The sequence below is a fragment of the Opisthocomus hoazin genome, chromosome 2 (genome assembly GCF_030867145.1).
Source record: "Opisthocomus hoazin isolate bOpiHoa1 chromosome 2, bOpiHoa1.hap1, whole genome shotgun sequence".
In the NCBI taxonomy this organism is placed as follows: domain Eukaryota; kingdom Metazoa; phylum Chordata; class Aves; order Opisthocomiformes; family Opisthocomidae; genus Opisthocomus; species Opisthocomus hoazin.
Window position 1 is genome coordinate 50,071,172 of NC_134415.1, and position 21,567 is coordinate 50,092,738.

The window sequence follows — 21,567 nt, forward strand, 5'->3', positions numbered from 1 at the left end:
CCTGTTTCTCCCCTATGTCCTTTCCATCCTGTGACTGCCTCTTCCATGGCTGCACAAACACGGATAGGTATGTACTCACTCCACACACCTTGTAGAGAACCACATGGGAGCCACATATAAGAAGAGGAAGAACTAAAAGTAGAGGGGTCAGAGCTGGAACAAGACTTCTCAGCAGGGCTGGCAAGACTGAATTTTGCTGCCTTAGCTGTGAGATCTTGGGACCAGGCTTGGTGACCTTCGAGCTGTCAGAGGTTAGAAGGCGGGGAAAGACTGCTGCTGTTGGAAGGAGCTGCTTTTCCAACCTGGGCTGCAGCAGCCACTCCAAGCACTCACTCCGTGGCAGCAACAGCAGCAGTAAACCTGGCTTCGGGGGACTTGGCAGACCCTGACTGGTTGCTATTGTGGTCAGCTGCTGGTCCTGTCCCTTGAAATACAGGAATCTGTATTTATCTGGAAGATCCTTAAAATATCAGGAAGAATCTGCAGGAAATATGGTTGAGCTTGGCACTCATGCTCTGCAGTGTGCTTTTGGCAATGTGAAACTTCCATTTATGAGGATTTCTAGTATGTTTCCTGGAAGAAAATGCAAACAGCACAGTTCCATGGGATGCACTGACCTCTGGCTTTCAAGCAGATTATCCCTACATCATTTTCAGTAGAACCTGTGGACTTGTAAGCTAAAGAAGCCCCATTAAAATAACACATAGTTTCCATGGCATGCAATTGTGACTCTTCCTATGTCCAGATCTGGTGCTTTTGACCAACGGTTGTTGCTTTCCGAGGACAGGTTTCCCTCAGCACAGGCAAAACTGTCAGGGACGCTTACTACCTGTATTGGCAGTGAGGGATCTGCAGGGTACTGAGTGGCTGACTTGATCCCAAAGCTCGTTTCTGGGGTAAGGAAAGAGCTTCTTAAAGAATTAATAGCAGGCAGTTTGGGATGGTGTTCGCCATGTTGCATCTATTTTGAAAATCAGTTGTTTGACAGGGAAGAGGTAAAATATTGGATTTTATTTTAGCATATAAATGCTAGTCTTAAAATATCTGAGGAGTGTTATCATTGTAGCCTATTCTGGAGTGCAGCTCTTTAGTGACACAAATAGCAGAGTTCTGATGGTTTGGGCTTTTCTCAGTTTAAGGAATTACTGATCTGTCTGCTTCCCTTGCAGAGCAAAGCTGGGAGAAAGCATCATGTTCCAGCATTTCAGCTGCTTCAGTGCCAAGTATTAGACCAAACTTAACCTTCATCAGCAGTTTAATCTAATGGTGTGGTTCTGTAGCTGATTTAAATCAGTACTGTGCTGGTTTGCTCTCTTCTCTGCCCTGCAGCTGTGTGCTCTTGTGTGCTGCTTCTGGTGCTCACCTCTCCCTTCACTTGCTCGATACAGCTTGCTAAACTAGCAGAAAACCGTCTCGGCAAAAGGTAGCAAATGTTTTTTTTGTTTTTGTTGGCTTAGAGAGCTGAGTGAGGTCAGCAAGGTGGCAGTGCCAAACCTCGGGTGGAAGCATCTCTTGCATGGGCAGGTGTGATTCCACAAGATGGGTGAGCCACCCTAACAGCTCACCGCTCCCGGGAAGAGTGTTCCCAGAAGTGATGTGGTGTCACCCCAGTGGATGGTGGACTGGGCCAACTTGTGGAGTCACAGCTTTCCATATGGAGATTCCTAGAGGATTCCCTGTCATGGGCCTCAGTGACTTGCCCAACATTACAAAGACAGACAGTAGCAGAGCCAAAATCCCAAACTAACTTAAGAGGAACAAAACCTCATTCTTTTCTGTAGTTTAAATTAAAGTTTTATTTTGATTAACAGAAGCCAAAAAGGAACCCAATGCACCTTAGAATAAAGGTGCTTGGAAAGCAACATCCTGGACTAAGATCTTTTTTTTCCAAGCACCTTTTGTTCAGGTTAAGGTACATCAGTAAAACACAAAATGCAGCTTTTTCGCTGGTGGGAAGGGGTGCAGTTCCCTTGAACTTCCACTGGGCTCCTCTGCTGTTACAGTCAACAGAAGTGCCAATTAAAATGCTTCCTAAAATGAACTGAGCTACTTTCCAGTTGAGATCCTAGCCTGTAGACTCGGTATTGTTTCTGTCCAGAGGTCTGCATTACTAAAACTGACAGGTGTCACAGGGGTTACTCTGTTCTTAATACTATTTTGAATTTTAAAAAAATCCTGAAATATTAAAAATATCTGAGAAGAAAAGGTGTTTCTAAGATATTAGAAATCCTGTTACGTGGCACTGTTCTCTTTTCCAGGCTGTCCAGATAATAGGTTATGGATGATATTGAAGCTCAGAATTATACAATGACTATTGTGTTTGACTCACACAATGACCGCCGGGCCCTCCGGTTGAAGCAGGTTTCTTTTCCTATTTGTGTTTATTTTACACCTAAGTGAAATACGACCTTACTGTTATATATTCTCTCTATATAAATATTTCTCTAATTTTTAAAGTGTTCATGAAACATGTGACAAGATGTCCACCAAGGTCATGAATGTAAACATAAATAGCTGCAATTTAACATCAGTAGTTAGCAAACAAAATACCCTCGAGGCAAGGAGGTTGATAAAAAGAGTGCAGAGGTGTATTAAAGATGCATTATTTGAGGGTCTATGGATATAATTTAGGCTTCACAACAAGGTCAGACTGATTTAATTCTCTCTGCAAAGGTCAGTCGGAGGTCTGGCTGTACTAACCTCTGTGCTCTCCATCTGTCTGCACTCCTGGCCAGGCACTTTCAATAGGTGATTGTGTGTTCATGACTGGATCCAACCCATTGAAATTACTTCCAGGTCTAGGCCTCTGAAAGTGTTTACTTGGAATCACTGCTGCCCCTGGAGTAGCTGGTACCTATGGAACTTCACATTCAGCTGCTGCTTTGAAGTGTTGCGAAGAATATCTGATATTCGCCATTTCCTAATGTTGCAAGTGCTGATGAGTATTCAGCTTCATATGAGGCACTGTAGTGTCATAAACTCTTTATGCAGATTTATTCTGTGACCCTTGAAACATTTTTTTTCAGGACTGGCAGAAGTATAATAAAGTTAAGGATAAAAAAAAAAACGCTTAATGTATTTTCTTTCTCCAAAATGAGGAAAAATTAAGAAACTGGTGTTTGTGGACATCTTCATTTGATAGTCGAGGTCTTTCAAAAATCTTCCTCCATAAGCAGGGAATTCTTTAAAAATAATTGACAGGACGAAATAAATATGCAGTGTGCTGGTATCTGTTAGTCATTTTCTTGCTGCTTTTTTGACTTCATACTAAATATTTCTGAATTCTCTTTTCATTTTTATTAGGAAAAGAGCTTATTAATCTGAATGTAACAACTAGAGAAAATGAGGCCAGTGAATGCTTTGAGCTTTCAGTAAATATTTAGCTCACTGAAATAGCCATAAACAGTAAACAGCACTTGCTTTCATGGAAAAAGACCTGTAAGTTTAGCAGAAGATACACTTATTCTTTTTAAATTAAGAGTCTTATTTATTACCTGATATGGATGGGAAGGTTATAAATTGATACTGCTTTCATTTTAGGCAGAGGGTGTTATTATTAATGGTGAAATCATGTACAATGGTGTGAAATAATTGAATGTACTATGCTAAAAGAAACAAAAAAGGCTCCACACAGTGCGCTCTCTCTCTCAGACTTACTGTAAGTCTTCCTTAGGTACAATACTGAAACAAGGTGTAATTAGGCAATTATTTTACATTTATACAGTAAACAGACAGTTTCAAAAGTAAAAAAGGGGGATTTGATTTCAAACCAACAAAATCCACATCAAGGAATTGGGAGCTTAGGATGCAACTCTCCAAAGAGTATCTCATCCTGTGTTGTCTCGAGCCTGCCTACTGTGGTCGCCTGACAAAAGAACTGCAAGAACAGTAATACAGATCACAAAAAAGTAATTGTAAGTCAGATTTTCAGATTTCTGCCTGTATTCCTCAGTTTAAATAACACCTTGGTAAACAAATTCTGGTGTTAAACGATAAAGACCTTTTTTTTCCCTAGGTATCTTAACAAAATCAGTCATTGCTCTTGTGTATAATGTGTGCTGATGAATCAAAGAAAGTATTTGGCTCTTGAGGTTGTCTCAGTGGCCCTGCTTTTTTAAATTAAATGAAGGCAGGGAGAGAATCTGTGCAGAGATCATGAAAAGATTTAGGGAAGTGGTACAGCGTAGAACTCTATTTTTCTAGAATATTTGATGCCTGACCCCCGTGCACACACGTGTGCGTGCACACACACCCATGCAGACGCTTCCATTTATTTTCAAAGAGACCACACTGGTGGCCAGCTCAACTTTTTACTAGGTTCAAGTGTTACTGTAACACCTCTTCTTTTAGAAAGTGTGCTGGTGTGCTTGGGTTAGCCACAAGGAATCCCTGGGGAAAAACAAAAGAAGTCACCCCTCTGCAAGATGAGCACACAGCCTCCGCAGGGTCCTGGCTGTTACTGGCCAAAGGAGCTAGTATGTGAACCTGGGTTCTTTTCACTGAGTGGGTATTTTTAGAGGAATTACTATTTGTGGTATTGTTGTCTAGGTACAAGAGTATTAAGGTATTCATTACACCAACTGTTTGCTTTAAAATACTTTGCGGATGAGATTTTATTGCTCAGGAATGGCGCCAGATGGACAGTAGAAAGGAACAAAGTCCTCACACTACCTACAGAACAGGTATGGCACAAGCAGTGGCACATTAAGTTTTCCTCCTCTGTCTCCCTCTGCCATCAGCCTGATCTCAGCGCGAAGAGGGTACCCCAGAGTCTGCGCCTCCTCAGAGAAACCGACATCAGGACTACCTGCTGAGGTGGTGGATTTGGAGTCATCCTATTTGACACGCCTCCACGGGGCTTTTCCCAGGGGCTATTTGGCATCAGGCTCTTGGCAACTTCTTGACTTCGCTTTCTAGAAGCTGAGGCAATTTTTGGAGCAGTTGATGCCTACTGCATGAATCCACAGCAAACAGGCTTTACAAATGTTCCTGACTCCAGCACCTAGAGCTGCAATAATACCTTTTTGAATCGGTTCTATCCCTTCAATTAGGGGAGGGGCATAGTTTTCAGCAGAGATTGAGCACCGGTGAGGAGCTGGCAATGTCCGTCCTTGTGTCAATACTGTAGCCATTCAGGCAGAACAAAATACCTGTTGTGCGTGGTTCCTTAATGACAGTCCCTGTGCTTTGTTTGCATCTCACTTAGAGTGGCATACTGCTTATCAGATGTCTATTGTGGACTGCTTTGTAGCACAGAGGCACTGTCGGACACACTTTCCATCCCAAAGTCTGGCTGGCTTCTTGCTTTCCTAAAAAAAAAGCAGGACAGGCTGAAAACGCCACCGGTTCTGTCAGCTCTCAGGAGATGTGCTCATCTGCCTGGCTGACACACTATTTTCCAGAAAGCCTTAGTAGGGTCTAAGCCTTAGCCACCACTAGCAGGAATCATGGCCTCTTGAAAGCTGAAATGCTTTCCTGCTGTAGCAAAACAGCCCCTCCAGACCTTCCCTGAGTGTCCCGAGGGCTGTGGGAGCCGTATGGTGAGCATGGTATTTAAGGCACTGGGCGCCAAGCATCCTGAGTCAGACTGCGCCCGGATTTGATATGTGCTATGAAACAAGGCTGTCAGATACCTGTGACAAACTCACATGGCTTAGGTAAATCAGTCAGATATTCAAATTACTTCCTTACAAGAGCTCTGAATTCCCTTGTTTTATGCTGTAGATTCATGACATGGAAGAGATTCTGTCATTTCCACAATACAAGAACACCCGTGCAAGCCTCTAAAACCAACAAAACCCTCTTTGTTCCTAACTTTACCTAGTTAAAAATAAACAAACAACTAGATAGGAGATAGGTGATTTCCCAGCTGTAACATAATATAAAACTAACTTTCCCCAGTCTAACTCAGCCTGGAGTTCTTTTAATAGCCTAGAATAAGCCTTTTAAGTTAGAGGCTTTAGAATGAAAACACTGACAAATGCTTAATATGACAATATTGGCAACTTCCACCATAGGGTGGTGTTCTGCTGTGGCAACTTCTTCATCGGGGAAGGGCCACTCAAAATACAGCACTGCTTCTCATGCTTTGCTTATGTTCTGCACACTTGAAAAGCAAAATGAAAAAAATCTGGGAGTTTCATAAAAACTTATGTTTTTCTCAGCGTAGCAGGGAGTTCTGCTCTATGGATTGGCCCCATGCTGCACTCTCAGAAGCCACAGGAGATAGTTTAAGGGTTCAGGCTTACCTCGTCTCAAAGCTTGCATTTTGCCCTTTGAAACAGAAAAATCTTATGCCACAAAAATGGGCAGCTACTTTTTGATCATGCACTCGTAGCATTCTTTTCATGTGCAAGACATGGCGTGTTCTGTCAGGCCACTGTATATAAGCTTGCCCTAATATATTTCATTTTTCTTAGTAATGGAGGACAGGTGATTTGAATCTTAATACTACAGGGTGATCTGTGTAACACCTAGGCATGCGCTATGATACCGCTATTGCAATGAGCTCACACGCTCTGCATGTAAATCTCGAGGCAGTTTGCTGTGCCCAGCCTTCCTAGGGGCATTGGTGGAAATTCAAGGGGTGCAGGCCACTTTTATACCATTGTATTTCCCTTGCCTATTGTAAAGTTTTTGCTTCCCCTCTTCCCTGACTATGCATTTATACTTTCGCCAGGTTCCAAGGGAGCAGAAAAGCTGCTCTTTGTATTCTTATTTTTAAGCGGTGCTTTTGGCAAGTCGGTCTTTCAGAAAGGAGAAAGCATTAGACAGATGAAGACAATTTCTGCACTGCAGAATAACCATCTAACACGTGCTTGTCCTGTGGGCTGGAACTGTAACAATTTACAGTTCCTCCCGTCCTTGTGCTCCTTGCGAAACTCACTCCAAGTCACGATCTTCCGGTTCACATCCTCCACACGCCTGAACCTAGCCATTTGGTTTGAATGGCTCCCTGCACTCCAGAAATGCCCTCCCTTCTGATCCATCGCTGGTGGGAGCAGAGTGTTCATGGCACATTAGCTGAGCTGCTGTTAGGCAAGAAATGGAATAAACAGGTTAAAAAAAAGTGTGGGTTCCCAGGTGCATAAAGCTGAAGGATAGCAAAGAAATAACTCGAGCTAAATAGAAAAAAAAAAAAGTAGTTATTTTGTTCTTTCTGTTGTAGTGTTTGTGTGATGAGCAGTCTCAGGGACTGGCAGCTGCCCGTACAGACACTGCCCTTCTGTGGGGCCTTTCTCCTGGGACAGGCAGAGGCCTCCCTGCACGCTGAGCCGACTTCAGAGCCTTGCCCTACAACGCTCGGGGAGGTCACCGAGTTTGCAGGCACTGGAGGAATGTGCTTTTGGCACTGTCAAAGCTTGATACCAGAGGAAGCAGTCCCATTCGATTCCTCTGTTTTTCTCTGCAAAAAGGGTGCAGGGGCAGAGAGAGGACAAAGATGAATTTGTCTTGCGATGGATGCTAGTGATGCTAAGTGCTACACAAAAGCTGGGTAACATAAACCCTTCCTTCTTCCCCTCTCACCCAGAGAACCAGAACAAGTCGTACACGCTGCTTTACCTGCATTTTGACGTCTGAAGGCATGCACAGATCTCAGGCCAGCTCTCTGTTAGGGACAGTTTCCAGAGTATCACATGGGAGGCAGGATCAAACTTTTAATCCCTGAAATTAAAAAGGACATCTTGTTTAATAGGGGGGAAAAATACTTTGGGACTTTTGCAGATAATTAAAAGAAACAGCATTTAACAGTATACACAAAGTCCTGACCTGAAGTGTGATGAACTGTACAAATGCCTTTCACACAGCTAGAAGTTTATACCGTTCTGGAGCATTGTTTATGTTACTATAAAAAAAGGTGAGAAAATATACTCAGTTACTTTCTGTTTCCCCCCATTGAGCAGACAGAAATTCATAGCTCAAATTGTTTTTTAAGTCATTTCACATTTTACTAATAAGTACAATATGCTTTTCAACAACAAACCACGCTTAGGCACTTCTGCAGAGGTTAGGTGATTGCTCAGAAAAGGTAGCTCCGAAAGCAAAGAGTTTATGAATCCTGTTGTGTTATAAGGGCAAATGTTTTCTGGTTACTTCTCACATGTGGGAAAACACAAGCTAGAAACTCTCCTACTTCTTGTTTCAAATTATTTATAATTTGGTGGCCACAAATAATAGCACACACTTACTTTAACTGCCTAGATTTGAGATTGTTTCCACCAGCCATTTTCCTGGTAGAATAAACCATGCTTTTTAAGGAGCTGAATATTCTTTACATTTGAAGTGTATAATAATATGTGTAGATGGCCATTGGGAAAAGCAAAGAAATATTCAGCAGTTCTATTTTGGGGAGTTTTGGTGCTTTAGAATGAAAACTGTTAATACTGCACACGTTAGAAAATTCTCACTGTTGCATCCGTGGTTTTATCAAAACCTGTTAAATTATTTGAGTGCAGAAATAAGGAAGAGCAGTTTTTATTATTAATTGACACTCATGTTTAGCTGGCATGTGGTGGCAGGTCCTCCAAACAAATCCGAGACACAGATTAGAGCTGAAAGTTTTGGAATTGTTCTAAATCTTTGTAGCATTGTAGAAAGGAAGCGTAATATTAAACTGACGAATATATCTATATTTTCAATATAATTCATAATTTCTTCCTATTATTTTTTAGTACCTGTGGAGATAAAGCAAAACAAATTCCTCAAAGCAGAGAGAAATATATTTCTAGATACCTTTTCCCGTTAAGTAATGCATCTATGCATCTTTCTTGTACGTACATACTGTCCAACGTCTATCCGTTCCTTTTCTACATCGCGCCTACAGCCAGAAGTGTCGGCTATACAACTATTGCAGAACCAACTCTTAACATATGTGCTGTGTGCCTACCTATAGATATGCAGGAAACTATGTAATAATTACGAGTCGGCATATATTACCTTGTAAATATAATTTTACATAATCTGTTGTATAATCTTGAGGCTGGTATGCGATGAAAAAAACGTGGTTACGTCAGAACCCTGAGCAAGAAAACAGAATTACTGCTTGTAAATGTAATTTTGGTCGTGGGGGGCTGAGGGCCGCATGTCAGCGGGGCTGGGAGCAGAGGGGGAAGGGGGGTGTGTGTGTGTGTGTCCCGGAAGGCAAAGCCTGCTCGGTCGGGGGGCGGGGTGCTTGCACTCAGAGGGGCTGGGGGAATGGGGAGCCTAGCGCCGGGGTGGGGAAGAGGAGGAGGAAACGCAGCGGCACCGGGAAGATGACAAAGTGGCGAGCGGTGATTTATGGCGGAGCCTGTGCTCGCTTCCAGCCCCCGGCGGGCGCCCGGAGCGGGGCTCGGGCCGCCTGCTGCCGGGGCCGCGGGGCTCGGGGCCGCTAGCCCGCCTGCGGCCAGGCTCGGCGCTGGAACTGCAGCGGCGTCAGAACGGCACCCACCGGAGCGGGGAGGGGGACCCACTGTAAAAAAAAACACACAAAAAAACCAGAAAGCCCCACCAAACCCTAAACGCACAGGGAAAACAACCGAGTGAGCCGCAGATAAAATAAATACAGAAAAAGCAAAGTAAATCAGATGAAATCGCCAGGCATTCACTCCCAATGAACAGCAAGCTTTATAATTTCTAGGTGCTGGGGAAAGCCGTTGTCTTTTAGTTTATAAATCTCTGCTGGGGGGAGGCAGGGGGAGAACCTTTGGAGGTGAATGAAACATCAAATCACGAGGCTGTATGTAGATTTATGATTGCATAAGAGGCTCAATCATTTCCATATATTGAAATGTGCCGTCCTTTCCGCGACTGCCCAGCCCTTGGAGGGAGAGAGACGCTCGATTCCGCCTTGATCAATGCCGACTGTGAAGCAAGGAGGAGGAGAAGGGGGGGACCAGGCTGGCACCAGATGGAGTAGGGTCTAGGGAAAGGTCAAGGTTAGCTCAGGCTGCTATTGAATCGGTTGCAGCCTCACAGATAGATCTCTGCCTCGGAGGCACCCACTGGGGCTTCTCAGAATCAAATCTAATAGAAAAGGCAGTCACAAAATGAAATCGCTTCATCTGAATGCTAAAATTGTTATTAGGCTACATTAGAGAGATACTGGGCACGTGATTACCAAAAAAGGAAGCATGCCTAGCAGTTTGCGACTGAAATAAAAGCTGTGAGTATGTTGAAACCATTGGCAATGTGCAAGGGTAACAGATAACAGGAGAGAGGGGCAGGGAGAGATTGCTTGCGTGTAACGAACAGATTAACGTATTGATGTGTATGTATATATCTGTATAAAACTATTTGTATATGCATCTGTGTGGGGGCATAATTGTATATACTTCTTGTGAGTCCTGCAGTGGCCGTGGTCCTCAGCACGCTGAGGACGTTTGTTAGTTGACTTGGACAGCAGCTATGGACCAAGAAGTGGGAGCCAGCTTGGAGTAGAGGTTTGTTGGTGGGTCCTGGCAGGACTCCGCCTGCAGCCACCGTCCACTTACATTACAGTAGTGTGCCGTCACCGGAATTTTTGATTTTAAGCCCTCGTGGAAGCACAGAGCTGAGGCGTTGTTCGAGGCCTCTCTCTCTTTCTTGTCTCAGGCAAAACTCTTTCTGTGAGGAAATACTATGAGGCGTGTACACACGTGTCCACATCCCACACACTGGACACAGGAGCGTGACGCAAGCACACATATGTGTTTGGAGCAGTGATGCTGTCAGCTGGCTTTCAGAGATCAAAGTGAGCTCTTCCCAGTTACCATCTCCTCCACATTAATGATTCTTTAACCTACAGCACAGCCACATTCTAAAGAAGGATTTAGTCTTGTAAAATAAATACTGACTACACTAGATTAAACATGATGACTGCACTCCAAGGGTTAATAAATTTAGAATTAACAGATCATCCCAGCTTGATTGAGCTACTATAGATGATTTAATATGCAGCCTAAGCAGGTTGACAGTCAGCTCACAGATGCAGATAAGATCAAACAGTGTCTTGATTCAATAGATTGAATGGTTGTACTGAGTGTCTGGAAGGTGAGTGACAGTACGTATATGGCAGGGGTTCTGGTAAAGAAGGGCTTCGATTCCTCACTGCTGTGCACTGCACCGGTTTTCCTTTTCTAGCAGTCAACCTCTTCCAGCAATCAAACCAGGAGTTAACATGAAAAAAACCCATCTCAAATATAGTTCGGGAGAGTTATCTGACGTTTTCAATAATTATAAGCTCTATGTTTTAATAGTAATCACCATTACTATTACTAGTCTTTGCACTTTCAGTTTCTTCTCCATGGACAAGGCCATCTCCACCCACTCCATCCCACAGGGAGTCTCATCTGTCCACAGCCTCTGTCTGTCCATCCATGCGAGTCCCCATCCCTGGGCAGACCTAAATCTACAGAAAGAAGGTATTTCGGAGGCAGGACAGTGACACCTTTCCCAAGTCAGCCGCTGGGGCTTGGTGAGCACAACCTTGCCCAAACACGATCCACCATCCAGAGGCTTCAGCTGCAGGAAACCTTGGTGGGTGTGAGTGACAGAGACAATTCCCCTGCTCTCTTTCTTGCACTCTCTTGTTTTTCTGGCTTAAAAGTTAATGCCTGTAGTAACTCTTCTGTGGTTTATGTTTTCTTTCTTGCTCTCCTGTCCTATTTAAAAGGGAACGTAAAACAGTTCTTGTGGAGGCTGGTGAGCAATGAAATGACAGAGTGGTCTCTAACAATTTTTATTATTTGATCAAGAGTAAAAGCTCCACCTGAACCATTAGATTTTACTGTATGACTACATTTCGAGGCAATTTTAAAAATGCCTATTATGTATTCAGTAGACTATCATAGGTCTGAATCACATCTTATTGTGATAGGAATATTTGTGTTAAAGTTACCGCATATCTGAACACTTACAAATTAGCTGTATTGTTTACTTTGGTGTTTTTTTTTTAAAATACCCAAATGCTCAGTCCATGGTTTTTACAAATGCCCCGCAAAATGTTGCTCTAATAAGCAATGCTGCTTTGAATTTACCAGCAGAACAAATCCAGAATCCACACAAGATCACTGTTTCTCTCTGCCATTTTTAAAATGGTCTCATGTACTTTTGCGACTGTTTACCTGTGAGTTATTCTTTAGTTTGGAAACCAGTGGTTCCTTTTAATCCTTCAAACACCGAGTTGGAAAAGAGGGGGCCTTAGCATGTATTTCATTCTACAGATTCATACGCGAGCATCCCCAGATTTTCCTGAGTGGGTCGGAGGCACCACGCAGAGATGAGCTAGTCCTTTCCCCACCCCAGCACCGTTCAGGTGAGGTGAGACACAAAACTCCACTTTGGAATTAGAGAGAGGCGGTATCAAACTGCCAGTGCCTCTCAGGGCGAACGAAGAGGACTCAAACACACCTTGTCAAAGAAATCAGTAAGTAGGAAAGCCCCCCCCCTCCCCAAACGGCGCGCGAAGGCAGACGCCAGCCAGCGAACCGGTGGGAATCACAGGGGCGCTTTCCCTGCTGCCGGGCCCCGCGGACCCCCCTGCGGCGGTAGTGCCGCTTCCCAGGGCGGAACCAGCGAAACCAGTTATCTGGCAGCAATTTCCATATTTATGGTGCCTCCCGCCGTTCTCCGTGATTGCTTTACAGGCATGAAAGGTAACAGAAAAATATATAACACTCTCTAAAAAAATGGCGAAAAGGCTCACATATGAACCGGGGCTCTGATAGAAGAGTAAGCCTTGTAAAGCCCGTGGCAGGAAATTCGTTTATCAAACAGTTTTTTGTCTTAGGATCTGAAGGCAGTTGTGTTCGGGTTTTTTTTAGGTTCTGAGGCTGAAGATACGAGGTCCGTGCTTCTGTGCAAACTGCTAGAGACAGGCACTGATAATTTCAGGGAAAAATAATTAGCCTCGTCATATTTGCTGAATGTATACATCTAAGCAGAAGGCAATCCTTGGAGAATGGGAAAAGCATTCAATAGACACTTTAAAAGTATAGTGTCATGGTACATATATTTTTTAGTCCCGCTCATAAGCAATGTACAAATGTGCAGTACGGCTTTGAATATAAAAGCTAATTAGGTCTCAGTAGAGAATAGTTTCATTTTTCTTGGCTCCGAGCACGATGGCTGTCTAAGATATACCTCGTCTCCGAGACACTTTTGGCCTTCCCTGTAGGAACTGCCACGGCTGCATTCCCCATACATCCCTATACGTTCAGATACCTTCAGTTCTGGGTAGCATGAAGCAGGGTGCCAGGAGGACTGTAGCTCACCTCTGCCCCATGCTGAGGAGCCTGTCAAGGTTGTTCCAGAGCAGGGGATCGCAGTGGACCCCATTGCTCCAGCCACAGCTAGACTGCCGATGGGGAACAGCACTTACAGACTGGTGCTATGATATGGCCTGTATTTACCCTGCGTTTATCTGTAGCACCTATCACTGTAACATCCAAGGGTGGTGTATTTCAGCATACATAGTCTATGGATCTCTCTCCATGTGTTTACAGCTATTTCTCTCTCTCTAGGCACTCAGATGCTGTGAAACTTAATATGATAGGGCAAATTAAAGTCTAAATTGTGAATACATTAATTTCAGTATGGTAATATCAAACATTGTACGTATTTCTGATTTCTGTATTTAATTTTCCTGGTTTTTGGGGTTTTTTTTAATGCTGGGGAATAGCTGCTCACTGAACAATAGCAATAGTACAATAATCCCCCCCAACCCTAGCATTCATACTTAACGCACATTAGCTTTCTACGTAATACTATACAATATACTTGCATGTTATTTAACTGAGTGAAATCTTATTCATACTGGTGGTAGAAGGTATTCTTTTCACTGCAGTCAGAATTCATACTGTACTGTAAAAATTATATGTGCTGACAATAACAAATGGTGGCACAACTATGCAGACTGCTCAAGGTGAGCTCTTATCACAGGTTATTCACTACCACTCCTGCTACTCCTCAGCACTGCAACTTTCCATGCCGCTTTGGGCTATATAATAACATATTCTTCTGACTACAGAGAGTTGCATTAAAATATTATTGTAAGCATTCTAACAATTAAGCTGAAATTTTGCATGGAATAAATATGGCAAAGAAGAAAATCCACAGTAAAGCTGTCCTCATTTTTAAATGCAGAAACAGATCATTGCTATCTTAACAATTAATTCTTTTTCATCTGGATCCTCACGCAAACTATGTCATGTTCTGCAAAGCACATGTGTTTCTTCTCTGCTAAAGCTAAAAGCTAAACCTAAATGTAACCTGAAACAGGAATATAAGATGAATATAGAGAATGATGACTGTGTACGTTAAGTTTCAGTTCAATGCATTCTAAGTGACTAAAAGTTAAAGTTCTAAAAAGCAATCTAATAGAAGTTATTTACAAAAGATGTTAAGGTGCCAGTCTAACAGCGTGCTTGAGTACATGCTTACTTTAAGCACGTAAGTACAGCTGATGTGCCCAAAGATAAATGTGCACTTAAGAATTTTGCAGTACTCAAGGCCAAGTAGATTCCTCTGGTAGGGGATATATCGAGCAGAGTTAGAGGAGGAAAAGCCTTTTCTATGGCACTGTCCTTCTCTATTGTCCCTCATGTCAAGCGTGCTAGGAAGAAAAAGGGACTGTGTTCAGCAGCATACAAGAAAATAGCTAAATCTTTCCTTATCCTGTGTAGCAAAACTATTTCTCAATGGGAATAACTTCCTTTTGATTGCTGATACTGGGTTTCTCGGATTAGCGAATTATTTTTTGTGTGGTTTTTTTATTATTATTACTATTGATTTGTGGTATAGTTGGATTTATTCAAGACAAAATGTTTGCAATTCCTCCTTTTCCCACCTGCCACATCCAGAGTGGGCCTTTCCAGATTTCCTCATAGGGAGAGTTTGAGCCCCTTGTATCTAATCTTGCACAGAAGCGTGAAAAGCTTTGCCTTATGATCCTGAGAAGATCTTGTTCATAAACAACTGCTGTGCTAAAATACCAGCAGTCACCCCGGATATTTTATTTGATCAGGACGAGACCAAGTCTGTCCAGCTCTCCTGCCCTTCTTCACTGATGAACAGATACTTTGGAGAAGAAGTGGGACTGTGCCATTGTTGGACATGCTGCTAGTTTAAACCTCGCGTTACACTCTGTTTGTTCCTGGTTTGAACCTCTCCAAGAGTTTCCCCCTGCAGGGCTGGGAGCCTGGCTTAGCCTTTCCTATCTGTGAAGCTTGCTCACCACTTCTGAGTTCAGCTGCCTCTGTGCTGCTGGTGGGTGCTATCTCCCCACGGCCTGAATTGGCTGTAATTCTTTACCTTGTCTCAGCTAGGGATGTCCCCAAACTTAGCAGCTAAAGTCAGAAAATGAATCAAAAAAGATGTTTGTTTCAATGACCTGTCCTCCTTACTGCTCACAGGCTTGAAGATAGTGACCTGCTTAGGTAAACAGATGACTTGGGATCTCAGCAGCGACTCAGAAGGACCGAATTCTGTGTGCTTGTGCCATCGTCAGTTTCTGTGAGGCCAAACAGAGTAGCCCTGATGAATGGGGGATTCGGATGTGTGGAACATCTGGCTGTGGAGAGTCTGGCTTCTCACAGAGCTTTGTTTCAGAATGACTTGCATACAATAAACCTGCTGTGACAGAGCCTGATGCTGCAGCCCGTCTCAGTCAAAACTCTTCCTGAAACCGATGGAGATGCTGCTCATGAGTTCAGGCGTGCAGCGTCGTGTCCCTCCTCTGTAACTGTTTGGTGAGGTGGAAACTTTGTGGGGTCTGACTCTATGAGAACAATCTGTTTGTTCGTGGCCTGTGGCTCATCTTTCTAGCCCTGGGCTTGTCATCATTTTGTGTTAGGGTCAAGGAAAATGCCAAGTCTGCATCTTAACCAACCATGCACGCTTCAACTTTGTATGATTTGAGGTGATAAAAACCATCTCTGATAAACAGAAGTTTAAAACTAGTGAAAACTGTAGTGGAGAGCCGTTCTCAGTAAAATCCTTTGTAACGCAAAGTGATACTTAAGCTTATGCTCAATGTTGAGAAGTCAAACGCTCATCCCTTTCAAAGTGCCATCAGTGTGGCTGTTCTGATGCAAATGCACACGTGGGACTCACTTCCACACAGTTTTAGGGGAAGAAAAAGTCCAAGAAGATGAAAAGATTCTGAGAAACTGTTAGCAAAGATAACAAACTGACCAACACTCTGCCAGACGTTTTCCCATCCCTAGCTATCTTTTCTGTATCTACAGTTAATCGAGTTGACCTCTCTCTACTGGAATGTGCCAAAGCTGTATTTTGGATTGTGGGTTCAGTAAGCGCCTTCCCTTCCCAGCATGATGGTTGGTATAAAGGGGCCTGAGAGATGTGCGACTGGCAGCTTGTTGCAATGCAGCTGATGTACAAAGCAGACACGCTAGGACCTTTAGCTCCCTTCTGTTTGAGGCATTTATGTTGTCTTTGTCTCACACATTTAGGAGACTCTTTTGAGATAGACTGAAGCCCCATTTCTTGTTCATGGTCTCTTCTCGGTGTATAGCTGCACACAGGTGGGGAAGTGTGGCATGTATGCCCTGTGAACTCTGGGTAGCTGTAGCTTTAACTTGGGTACCTATACATACGCTGTTTGATATGGAGCATCAGGAAAGCTAGAAGTACCGAATTCATACCCTAGATGTCAGTAAAAGAAAAAAACACTAAAACCCATTAAAAATTGTTTTATAAAGGTCTGCGAATCAAGCAATGGGTTAGCCAATTATTCGTAAGATAATTCCCTGTACGGACTGACAGTTTGAGTCCCAAGTTTCAGCTCAATCAAATTTACACAGCCCAAGTTATAACCTCTTCAAGATGGGGATTGTAACAGGAGCGCTGACAGACCTTAACTACTGTGCCTCTTTAGTAATGAAAGCTCAACTATTTCACTCGTGGTGGCTGCTGGTGCTGCTATAATTAAGAGTGTATGGATTTGCATTATAGGTCAAGTTCCGGGAGGTTTTAAATGCACATTGTTTAAATCATGTTGGCTTCAAACCCAGGACAGAAACTGTCAGGGGCATGTTACATGTTTGCTTAGAAAAAGTTATATAAATATTAAACATACAAAATTACAAACAGTTAAGTAAGCACTAGAGCAGTACAAACTAAAACCAGTTTGGCTGAAATCAAACATCTGATTAAAAATGAGACTTTATGGGCATTTACTACTGCCACCCTCTGCCTCCCCATGCACAGGCAAAACTATTTGTATACTTCAAAGACAGGTTTTTGCCATCAGAAAGTCTGTTTCCCAAGTGCTTTGCGCCATTGCTTTTACAGTCATCCCCAGAAAGTCCAGTGAAGGTTCAGGGCTCCATTGTGCTAGGTGCTGTGCAAGCAGAGGCAGGCTGAAATCCCACACCTTGCTGGAACCCATGGAAAAACTCTCCCCAAGTTTGGGATTTTATTCTGGCCCTGCCTAGGGCAAGCCGATAACGAAATCTTTCTGTCACCTGGCCCGCAGATGTTTGTGATCCTGCACGGACTCGCTGCTGTGCGCGCTATGCTTGCTAGTAAGTGCTTGCAGAATCGGAGTTTATTTTGAGCCTTTATTAAAAAGGGAAGGAAAAAAAAAATAGAGAAGAGGAAAAGCAGCGTGCCCAAGTCTCTCATGCAGGAATACTAATGCACATACTATTTCTAGCATGTGCAAGTCCTCTGCTCATTCACGGGGAGTCAGCCTGGTATGACAGAAGTTCCACTCATGTTGCCTCCACCTGATTGAGACTATCAAGACGGTGTCGGAAAGCACCCCGCGAGATCTGACGTTATATAATGCAGCCCAGCTCTGGAGAACTGGCAGAATTTTGGAATTTGTCTTTGGTCCTAATGTTTTGTACCGAGTTGACAAGTGAGATTCCTGCTCTGAATGAATGACAGTTGGAGCTCTGAAGCAGGAGCATGCGCCCACCAAAGTTGCTGAACTCACCCACTGCCAAGTCTGTCACTAAATTAGCAGATAGGCAGGGACAGCAGTACACAGTGTGAACTGTGGCACACTCCTTTGTGCCTCTGGTCCCAATCCTGCATGGGAGGACTGTGTGCCTGCCTGCGAGATGGAGGAAGGCCACACTTCTCAAATGTAGGCAGTTTAATATCCTATCAAACAGCAACCTCTAAGTACCTCACAGGCTTGAATGGAGGGAGGATCACACTCTCAGACAGCTGAGGCATGCGAAGAGGGACAGATAACATTTTGGCAGATCTAAATGTTAAACTAATTTTTACAGTGAGAAAGTTCTCACCTGGGCACTCTGCCCTGCTGCTGCAGGTTACTGCCTCTGCCCCGGGGTGCCAGGGTGGGGACAGGTGCCCACTTCTGCCCTCGGCTGCTTCAGGGCATTTTGCCTGCCCTTCTGATTTCCCAGCGTCTCTAGGTGTTAGCAGTCAGTGTCTGAGCATTTCTATCAGTTTTTTCGTTAGCGTAACTGAGCAGAGCGACACCGCCGTGTAACAGGGACAGACCAGGCTGAAGCTTGTCGGAGAGGTGCTGTGGCGTCGGCTGCGCTGGAAGCGGGGAGCAGAGGGGCCGACGCAGGAGGAGCAGCGGGGCAGGGCGGGGGCACTGCCCTTGCTCCCGCGGCTCTCCCGAAGCGCTCTCGCCCCGGGCCGGGCGCTCTGGCCCTGCCTTTACCCCCGCGGCCAACGCGGAGGCTGCTCACCCGCCCCGCTCCGGGGACGGTCTCCGCGGGGCTGACGCCTCCGCCTCCGGCCTCCCCTTTCCCCGGCGGCTGGCGGGGGGCGTCCCGGCGGCGTTCGGAGCTTCCCTCCCGCCCCCCCCGCGTGGAGCGGGCTGCAGCGGGGCGGCGTTTCGGGGGTTACCGTGTCCGGGGAGCCAGGGGGGGAACCGAGTCCTGCGGGCGGAGGTGTCCCCGTAACCCCCCCATCACCGACGCAGCGCCCCGGCGCTGGGGCTGAGGCTGCAGGAAACTCCCTCGCAAGAGCTGTTTGTTGACCACGTTCACGTTCAGAGCCCTGGAGCTAAAAGCACTTTACACCATAAAATAAAAGCACTGTCTTTTTTTCTAAAAGGTTACGTCTAGAGGCCACGCGGCTCATACTTCATACAGAAAACTACTGAAAGGGCTATGAAATCCTGTATGATTTACACTCCCTCTCAGTGCATTAGGATATAGATCTACTCGACTCTAAAAATACTGTGGAGTTTCCAACCGACGTGAATATATGTGTATTATTTCAGAAAGTCTGTTAGAAAACTTGTCAACACATTATAAAGCATAAACCAGGACTTGGCCATTAAATACAGAGATCAGAGACAGAATATATACCGCAGGAAGTACCAAGAAAAGTCCCTCCATTCAAAAAAGGTCTATTAGCGAAAAGTTTACACACAATATACACCAAAGGGCTTAGAGGGAGCCCGTGGACCATAATTACAAGGCATAAATGGAATCAGTAAGGGCTTTACGGTCCCCAGCACAGTTAACTGGGCTGCCAGAAAATAATTTTAATATTGTCATAATTTATTACCCACCGAAAGCCACATCAAGGATTGTAAATATAGTTACTTCACGTCCATGACTGCTCGTTAAACAGCCTCATTCCCTTCCCCTAAAAACACAATAAAGTAAAACTCCACCTGCATTATTAATCCACAGTTATACCGTGTTAAAAATGTCTTCTGACTCCTTTTCTTTCTTGGTTTGTTATCTCACTCCAATCACATGACAATGCGAGGCACTGGGGACACACACACACAAAACAGGGGGAGCACAGTACTATTGCGATCAAATGCCAATATTAATAATTATCCAGCCAGGATGAAATATTGTTTTTAAGGCAGCGAGTTTCCATTGAATTCGAGGCATTTTACGGTGCTGAAATTCCGGGCATGCTAATGGTAGGATGATCCTCGCTGCCGTTCATGAAAACATCTGTAAAATTAGCTCCTGACTGTAGGTTGTAAGATGAGGTCTGGGAAGTCACCTCTTGGAATCTCAAACACGGTACGATAATAAAACAGATTTAGTTGTAAGTAAGTGCTTAATTTGCCATGATTTTTTTTTAAAGAAAATCAATGAAATGTTGCCTATTATTTATCGGGACTAACCACAGCCAGGTATTCCGATGCAGGCTGGCTTCGGGGAGGACACCACTGTGTAATGAATTGTAACTGGAGGACTGTTAACTGTGAACCACAGAACCTTTCAGGGGTAATAAAGTCATTACTTTTTACACTGCAGCCACCTTGAAAAGCTTTATACGTGCTATCGTACGTATAAATCACCCCCCCGTCCGCCCCTGCCCGGCGCACGCACATGCCCGTTTCTGCAAGCCCGGCCCGGGGCCGCCGGCACGCCGGGGTGGGCAGCCGCGCGCTCTCACCGGCCGCGGGGCCGCCCGCAGCCACGCGGGGCAGCGCTTCGCTCCCTTCCTCACCCCGGCAGCCGCGGGGCGCGGCTCCAGGTGCCGGGCTCGCCGCTGCCCAAGCGCGACAGAGGGCAGCGGCGGGGCTGACCGGCGCCGGGCGGGAAAGCTGCAGCCGCCCCGCGCCGGAGCCGGGGCGATTCGCCCGGGCCTCTGACAGCTCCACCGGCCCGGCCCGGCCCGGCGACAGGTCCCCGGCCCCTCGGTTCCCCGGGCGCAGTCCGGGCGATCGCAGGTCTCCGCGCTGAAAGCGTGCTTACGGCGGCAGGCAGCTCCTCGTCCCCCCTCGCCTCCCGTCCAGCTTGGTCTCTCCGCCTCCGTCCCGGGCACGGTCATCCCCCTCCCGGTCCGCTCGCAGCCGCACTGGGCTCCCAACGCCCGTTCGTCTCCGGAGCGCGTTTCTACTGCAACCTGATCCCTCCCGGTGCCGGCGGCGTCTGCGTCCCGCCGCGCGTTTCTGGCGAAGTTGCAGCCGCATCCTCGCAACTCCGGCCACTTCGCGGTGCCTCCCGCCGCCCCGGCTCTCCCCCCGCCCTCCCCCGGTGCCAGCCCGCCGCCGCCAGCCCCACGTTTCGCTTTCGTTAAGAGACCGCCGCTGCGGGCAGGGCTCGGAGCGCCGCCGGAAAAAGGGGCGGGGGGGGCAAGGGGGGGCCCCTCCGGGCTGGCGGGCGAGAAAAGCCCGCGGGGAAAGCGGCGAGGTCCCGCCGCCCTCCTCTGACCCCTCCCGCCCCGCTCCTGCAGCTTCTCCCCTCGAGCCTGGCCGCTTCTTCGCTCGCCAAACTCCTCTCGCGTCTCCACCGGCCTGCCGCGGGGCCAGGCCCGCCGCTCCCCGCTTAAGTTTCCTGCGGGACGGGCCGAGCCCCCCGGGCTCCCCCCAGGGACGGGCCGCGGCTCCCGGGAGGAGGGGAAGCCGGGAGCCGATGGCCCCCCTCCAGCTTTTTGGGTGGTCTCCGGTCCTACCTGGCTTCCCCCAGCTCTCCCACCGCCTCGGCGCGTCCCGCGGCTAGCCTGCCCCGCAGCCCTCTCTGCCCGGCTCTCGCTCCATTGATGCCTCTGCCTCCGCAGCGGAGGTGTGCGTGCGTGCGCTGCCACTGCCTGCCCGCCCGCTCGCTCGCTTTCTCCCTCTCGCTTTCCTCCCTTCTTTTCCCCCACGTGTCCGTGTTTAATTCCCCCCTCTCCCGCCTCGTC

General features: G+C 46.1%; 1 long non-coding RNA gene across 4 annotated transcripts; it reads right to left on the bottom strand.

Moving 5' to 3' along the window:
• Positions 1–1,906: 1,906 nt before the first annotated feature.
• On the bottom strand, positions 1,907–21,517 carry LOC142360534 (uncharacterized). Of its 4 annotated transcripts, none has more exons than XR_012763134.1 (4): positions 20,640–20,875; positions 7,771–7,846; positions 7,564–7,665; positions 1,907–7,031 (listed from the first exon to the last, which is right to left on the bottom strand). It is a non-coding gene; the product is annotated as an uncharacterized LOC142360534 (long non-coding RNA). The 4 variants fall into 4 exon arrangements; XR_012763135.1 differs by lacking the exon at positions 20,640–20,875 and adding an exon at positions 8,938–9,004; XR_012763136.1 differs by lacking the exons at positions 7,771–7,846; positions 20,640–20,875 and adding an exon at positions 21,340–21,517.
• Positions 21,518–21,567: the final 50 nt, after the last annotated feature.